Raw genomic sequence first — 7,543 nt, 5'->3', positions numbered from 1 at the left:
CTGCACAAATCACTGGCATCTCGACCCAGATATTTATTAGTAAATCAAGGTGAGAAAAGAAACAGCAATATCCCACCAGGAAGCCATCAGTGGCATCAGCCAAACTAATCACGAGGGGGTTCATGGAGAGACTTTGTGCTGCAGCTCTTGTACACAGCTATTTTACTATAAACTATTAATAATAGCGTTATGAAAAACCTAACTAATGCAGCACAAACTCAAGCAGCCGCTCCAAGCAAAACAAGCAGGTGCCAGAAAGATGCTACAGCCCTGTAGATAAAGCTGATTGAAACAGCAGGGATTTCTGCTTCAATCTCCACAGCATAAATAATTTATTTTTCTGTGTTTTGCTCAGGTTTTACAGTTACAGGTGGAGCCGCTGGGCTGTGAAGCCACTTGACTCCCATGTGCCTGGGTTAAAAAAAAAAGGGGGATTTAATTCCTTTGGGTTCTCCCAACACTGGGTGTTTCCATCCCCACAGAAAGGAGGACTTTTGCTCCCATAAACAGTTTATTCTCCATTTATGCCCTCTGTATGCACACGCATAAACAAATTGGGGCTTGGAGCATCAGTATTTCTTGCCAAGGAAAAGGGAGTCGCTGCCTTTGCTAGTCCTGCCGTAAGAAACATGATTAACAGCCAATTAAAGGGTGACATTTCACTGTGCGGGGGATTGCCGCTTATCAATAAAAACTGCAAATCTCAGGCAACAACCAAACATGAACTAGCAGCAAACTGGCCAAAAAAGAGTCTCCCAGGGTTTCAAAAATCTCTTTCCCTATCGGAGATGCTCTGAAGTCAATCACTGCCCCATCTTGTGGTCTCCAGCACCAGGTGGCAAAACAGGGCAGCCTCCTGGAGCATAAAGTGCATATTATTTTTTATTATTGTATGTTTATATTTTCTTGAGCGTCCACATCAATGGGCAAAACAACGCAAGCAATTCCACATTGTAGTTTCTTGCAATCCGGAGTTGGGACCAAGATAAATTAATCGTATTCGTCCTCAATCATTTTAAGCATGAAAACCAGGACGCTCGCATGTACAAACTGTCAAAATACGGGGCAGAGTGGTCCTACCAGAGCACTTAAATGACATGTCAACCTTGTCCTTCCCTGCAGGCACCCATGAAGCTTGATGAGACTTTGCAGAACGAAGTCAGGCGCTAGGAGCACCGCTGGCCACAGCTATTTTGGGCCCTTCCTCAGCCCGCAGCTCTCTTGGCTTCATGCAGACCATTCAGTGCCGGCCTGGAGCACCGGAGGGATTATAACAAAGCATTTGCTAACGTGGCAGCTGGAAGAAAACAACCCCCTAAATTTTCTTTGCATGACACTCTCATCTTAGTCATGCGGTGCTGGAAAAGCTATCCCTTTGACAGCGCTTTTGCCTCCTTCATTTGAAAAGCTGAGGGAGAGGAGAGCTGAAAATTGAACTGCTCTTGCATGTACCTTCAAAAAGAAAAGGAATCCGAGTTCCACATTCCAGGACATTTCTTCACTCTGCAACGGTGACATGCTGGGAATGATCCTCCCTCTGCTTGCAGTGAGTGGATGCAGCAGCTAAGATTGATTTAACCGAAATAGCAGCCCCCAAGTCAGAAACCCAAGCACATTTTTAGATTTGATAGCTGCAGTGCAGTAGTTACAGTAATTTGTATTTTTGCAACAGTGATTATTTTAATGCTGCTGCACATGCAATTGCTTTACAATAACACATCAAGACATAATGATAACTAGCATTTATATCAACTGTGCTGCCCGTGGTTTGCAGAAAGGAAAGGGGGGCACTCAAAACGCAGCCACCTCCCCAGGCTCCCAGCTCCTCACCCTGACACGACACCGGCCCTTCCACATTTTCATTCCCATCTTTTTTTGTGCAACACTGGAACAAGCAAAGGATGAAACAAGTGAACCTTAACCAACCATGCTAGCAAACCATACGCACAAAGCACGTGTAATAACTGTTTCGTTTAAACACGTTCTCCCACCTGGAGCACTGTATCTCCTCGGGTCTTTCTCTTTTTCCCTAACTCCTTCCCCTTTGGAAGTGGTTTTCCATGTGCTCTGCCCACAGTCCCTGCCTTTTGCCCTACTCATGGGCAAATTCCCCGAGCCGAGATGCCAGGTCAGTGCTACCTGATCCCCTTCACTGCATCAAGAGGAGCCTGAGGATTCGGGTCTAGTTATTATTAAATGAGTATTCACACAGACGAGTGACCTTTTTTTTTTTTTTCTCCCAAAGGAATTACTGAACAACATTCCCACATTCCCATTCTTCTCATTGCCAAACTGACATTTCACCACTCAGCTTCTCTGATTAAGGTTTTCTTGCAGCTTTAATCTTCTCATCTATCTCAACTTTGGCTGTTGTTAAATGCTGGGGATTCCTACCAATTATTCTTTCAAAATCCTTAGAAAACCCAAAATAACTATATTTTAAATCAGTATTTTTCTATGGTTTATTTCCCAGTGCTGGAAAGCCAATGCGGTTCAAAAGTAGTAAGAAAAAAATAACAATTTTATTTCTTCTCCTCTGAACACTGTAAGATAATGTATGTTCTCATTTAAGACGTGTTGTAGTATTTCACATTCAGGGCACCTATTTTGTTCCAGAGGCTCCATGTTCTAATAGGAATAAAACGTTCTGTTTATCTTGGACAAAAACAGCCTTTTGGCTGATCCCTGCTGAGGAATCCTCTTTTTGATGAAAACAATAAACAAGTAATAACAAAATGGAACTCATGAATAGTTAACTATAACAGATTCCACCAAGTTGCAACTTCAATGAACTCAGATAAACTGTTTCCTGTTTACCTAAGTATTCCCAAATCAACTATTCCCTGTTTTAATGAGATAATCCCATACATACTAGGAAGAAACAATTAGAAAAACAAGCTGCAGCAAAGCTATCCTGGGCAAATTAAACAGCACATTAAACAACTGAGCAAAAAACTGCTGAGTTTCTTCTATTTACTGGGGTTTGAGACCCTCCTTGGCTCCACTACCATTAATAGCAGCCAGAATCTCATTTCAGAAGAACTCAGTTCCTTGTGCTCTTTCTGGACCCTATAAACCCATTTCTTATGCATATCACACGGGCTAAAAAATGTCTTCTGTCAACAAATTCTAACGCACAAGCTCTGCAAACTGGACAAAAATAGTTTTGTTTCAAGAACCAGTGGAACAGAATGTAACTTATTTAAAACTTTAATTGAAATAAATGTCCCTGGAGCAACCCATTCCTATCTGAATGCATGTTTGAATAGCACAACAAAGCTAATTAATTCCAAGCAAGTTCTGCCTACGCCATCGCCCAGGTCGAGTGATTATGGGAAGCCCCACGTATTGCAGGGGCGCCCTGTGGAAGGATTGGGGTTCATTTACCTGTGCAGCGCTACCTACTTTATTATTATTGCATTTTTCAAAACTCGTGCTCCAGACTGAGCCCTCTCATGTGATGCCACCAAGTGGGCAGAATCTCCAGGAGCTTCTGCACTGTTGGGTTGTCTTGGTGGACACATTCAATCCCTTCAGGTTTGCCAACTTTGCAGTAACCCAACGCCTCCCACCAATCCAAAAAGAGCATCAAGGCCATAGAGCTTCCCAGTTACATAAAGTACACCAATGTAACTGAAATTTCAGCCTCAAGATACCATTTTCCTCCAGCACCTCCATTTTAAGTCTTTCTCAAAAAAAGGGTAATTCTCTATTCGTCAGCTTTGCAGTTCTAGTCAAGTTTTAAAACATTAAGCTAAATAGTTGCATTTGTCTCATATGTTCTCTCTTAGTGGTACTTAGGGCCTAATCTCTGTACTAATTACAGTAGCAGTATTGGCAGCCCTTGTTTTAATTGCTTAATGCCAGAAATTATCAAACCCAATGGAATGCTTATACAGGTAAAAATCTATATACCTTATCTACAATAATCATATTGCACTTATGTTACAGCCAATTATGAATGCTATGTTTTTTAATCCATTACACAATACTGTTATCTGTCCATAAAACATCCCTTCATACAGTAAAAGAAGACAAAACACACACCTCGTTTTGATAATTTTAATATATACGCAACAGCTTCATTTTTAATATTTCTCAAAATCTTAGTACAGGAAAACACACAAGTTTATGGTGACTACTCCTCTGCTCACTGCCCTATTTCAGTGGCTTTCTTCTTCCTCAGACATCACATTTCCGCCACACAGACACCTGCAATACAATAACAGCATGAAGCATGAATAAATTATCAGCACAACACTAAATATTATGCTGTTAAGGTTAAGAGATATCATCAGAAAACCTTGCATCACCACCAGTCAATCTGCCGGTAATTCCAGCAATTTTGGTTAATTTCATCATATGATATCTTTACATTAACTGATATTTTTAACAGAAACAATACCTTATTCCTCTTCCCATTCTACAGTACCATTAGCAAAACTGTAGCACAAAAGACAACCATGTTTACACATGTATTTCACACAGTATTTTGGCCTGTGACTTCATTTATTACACCTTTAAAATCAAGACTACACAGAAACATGGCTGCTGAAAGGTCATGTTTTGAGAATGTGGCCAAAAAAATATCAAAACAAACTCGGGAGAGCACAGAACTCCCAACTCACCAGAAGAATCTCCTGCTCTTGTAGTCTTGCCTTCTTCCACACGACTTGTAAAGAACTGTTACATCTATTAACAGATATTAACAGCAATTAATATGCAGCAGCCAAGGCCTGCAAGCTCCATCTAAATATACAGATCCTAGGCCTTTAATACCACGGGGCCTTGAACTGTGAGGAACAGAATAGGGAAAAACAGATCGTTCCAAACTATTAAAATGAATCTACAAAACTCCCTTCTGAAGTTCTTGGCAACCCCATAAGCCTCATTTATTCTTAGCTTAGATTCCATCCTGTTTAGAAGTTAAATGGTCCAGCAAAACTCATCGCTTACCTTCACATTAGTGTCACTTTCAGAGAGCTGCCTGCTCCCTGCACTGAAGGGATCACATTTCTCTGGAAATACCAAGCTCTGCAGCACAAATGAAACAGAAGGATATTAAGTTATAACAAATACTATAATTTCACTTATTACAGAAAGCACAGATCAAAGTTAGTTCTAGCATGTAAACTTCCAGACAACTCAAACTCCGCATGCAGGCAGCTGTGTTTCAGACGAGTAAGAAGGTTATCGTCAGTTCTCGCATCTGACGGCACTTCCTATTCAGAGGTATCATCATCAACAGCCAACAACTCTCGTATTTAATTGTTTCAAAACTAAACCATGATTGAGTCTGAACAGATTTTCTCCTTCATTTATATTAGCTCTATAAGCTGGTGGTAGATAAAATTAGTTTTGAGACAAAGAAATTATTTTTCTTTTGTTTTTAAAGCCCTGTTTAACTATATCACGAATAAATAAAGCCTAAACATTCTTAACGACTTTGTGCAGCTTTATACAAAATAAACTTAACTTACTTTTTAGTTCAAGACACCATTTTTTCCTGAGGAGAAAAAAAAAAATTATTGTAACACTTTCCAGCGGATCCAAAAAATCTCTACAAGTAATTTTCAGTCTGGAGACCTAAAAGTCTCCCTTCGGCGGCTCTCCACGCTCTAAGGGCATTTCTATGCTGTGAAGCAACGACCCGCCCAGGCCCAGGAGCGCCGGGCGCTCTCGGGCGCAGGTCGGCGGCGGGGCCTGCAGGCCGTGCGGCGCGGACCCTCCCGGGTGAAGCCCCACGAGCCCCGGCAGCCTCATGGGAAGACGCTCGGCAGCGCCCGGACGGCGGCGCCCGGGTCCCTCCGCGGCCGCGGCCTCCTCCGCCCCCCGCCGCCCACCTGCGCCTCAGTCCCGCGAGAAAGGGCGGGAAGGCGCCTGGCGGCCGCTTATAAAGGTTTGGGCTGTACCACCGCTGCGGCGGCGGCGGGGGGGGGCGAGCAGCGCGCATGCGCGGAACGTACCATTGCTTACGAAAGGCGTGGGACGGGGGGGAAGAAGCCGCTACCATTTCGTCGTCGCCGCCGCGGGCGCTGCCCCGTCCCGGGGGCTTCAGGGCGACCTGGGGACGGGCTCGTGGCCCCGCTGGTTAAACAGGGCCCCACGTAGCGGCGGGCTTGGCCCAAGGCACCGCCGTCGAGGCTGGGCCGCAGGAGAGGCGGAGGAGGCAGCACCGTCCTCCTCCATTTCAATGGAAGACTGGAACTTCATCTGGATTTTTTCTGCTTTCTTTCCACTTCCTATATATAGTTTATATGTTCATTTTCAAAGAAAAAAGCTCAGCTTTCAGCCTTGGGGTGGACTCAGGACAAGGGATAGAAGGGCCTTTTACCTTTCACACCACATTGTCTCTATCCTTCCCTAGACTCAAATTCTTGACCTGAAAACACAGCAGTTACAGCAACACAGACACAAGAACTCTTAAAAAAAATCCTGTGGAACTTCTGGTGCTTCAGTTTGTGGCCATTTCCAACACCTTGTCCCTAGTGCAGGCCTGGGTTCACATCTACCTTCTCCTTTCAGGAAAAGATCACAGAAGCTTACTGGAAATAATAATAAATAAAAAAAGACACCGGTTAATAAAGTTACCAGGATCCTGATAAAAACAGGTTCAGTATGATTCTATTGCAAAGCTTTAGAAGGGATATTAATGAAAGCACACATTAAAATGAATTATTACAGTGATCAGACATTGCAGTCATTTACTCTTAACAGTATTTTGAGTCATAGTTATAGATTCAATAATTAAATACCAAAAATCAAGGGTGTCACAAGAAAATAAGGCTTGAAGCTCTGTCAGTCCTCAGCTGGCCTTTCTAGGCACTGCGCCTTTCGCTTTACATGCTCCTATCTCACACATAATGAAGCAACACAAAGTTAATTGCAGATTCCCCACTTCTGAGAAGCCTCAAACTAACTTCAACTTAGTATAAAAATAGAAGAAAAAGAAGAAAAGATTCATTTAAAAAAGCAGAAAGAGGAAGAGAGATCCACAGACATTTGGGGCTGACAGAACTTAGAAAATTAGGACAATGCAGACAATTTTCCAGACTGTCAGAATGCAGCAGGCAATGTTCTCATTACACGTTCAGTTTACCAGAATGTGATATGCTATCATTATTCCTTACTGAGAATTATTGGCAATCCAAATAAATGCCATAGGCAACAAGAAGAAAAAAAATGCAACTGTACACTGATTTATCTTTTACCTACCTAGGGTATGGGGCTAAAAAAAGCTGAATGTAACAACCATGTGCACATCCACATGTACTATACAATGAGAACATTGAAAAATATTGACATGAGACAGGGATCCTATAGTCCTCCTTTTCTCTTTCAATTATATATACACATATATAGTTAAACAGCACATAGTAAAACACCACTATAGCTTTCACCATGGCCAACAGGAAAATTCTCACAAATATAAAAATGTAAGATTTTAAATTGTCAAATTTCTTCAAAACATAATACAGCTAAATTGAAAGAAATACTGGGGTTTTTTTCAGCATAAAGCCAAAGGGGAGAAAAAAAAAAGTCT

The 7,543-nt window shown here is 42.2% G+C and overlaps 2 non-coding genes across 2 annotated transcripts; both read right to left on the bottom strand.

Moving 5' to 3' along the window:
- Positions 1–4,292: 4,292 nt before the first annotated feature.
- LOC148593652 (small nucleolar RNA SNORD65) lies at positions 4,293–4,364 on the bottom strand. The gene has a single exon (XR_015913667.1). It is a non-coding gene; the product is annotated as a small nucleolar RNA SNORD65 (small nucleolar RNA).
- Positions 4,365–5,171: 807 nt separating this feature from the next.
- LOC148593651 (small nucleolar RNA SNORD49) lies at positions 5,172–5,246 on the bottom strand. The gene has a single exon (XR_015913671.1). It is a non-coding gene; the product is annotated as a small nucleolar RNA SNORD49 (small nucleolar RNA).
- Positions 5,247–7,543: the final 2,297 nt, after the last annotated feature.

Source organism: Tinamus guttatus, unplaced genomic scaffold (assembly GCF_059628265.1).
Source record: "Tinamus guttatus ecotype Peru unplaced genomic scaffold, ASM5962826v1 Tinamus_guttatus_pri_ptg000356l, whole genome shotgun sequence".
NCBI classification, from domain to species: Eukaryota; Metazoa; Chordata; class Aves; order Tinamiformes; family Tinamidae; genus Tinamus; species Tinamus guttatus.
The sequence above is the reverse complement of the archived record's forward strand: the minus strand, read 5'-3'. Positions and strand labels throughout refer to the sequence as shown.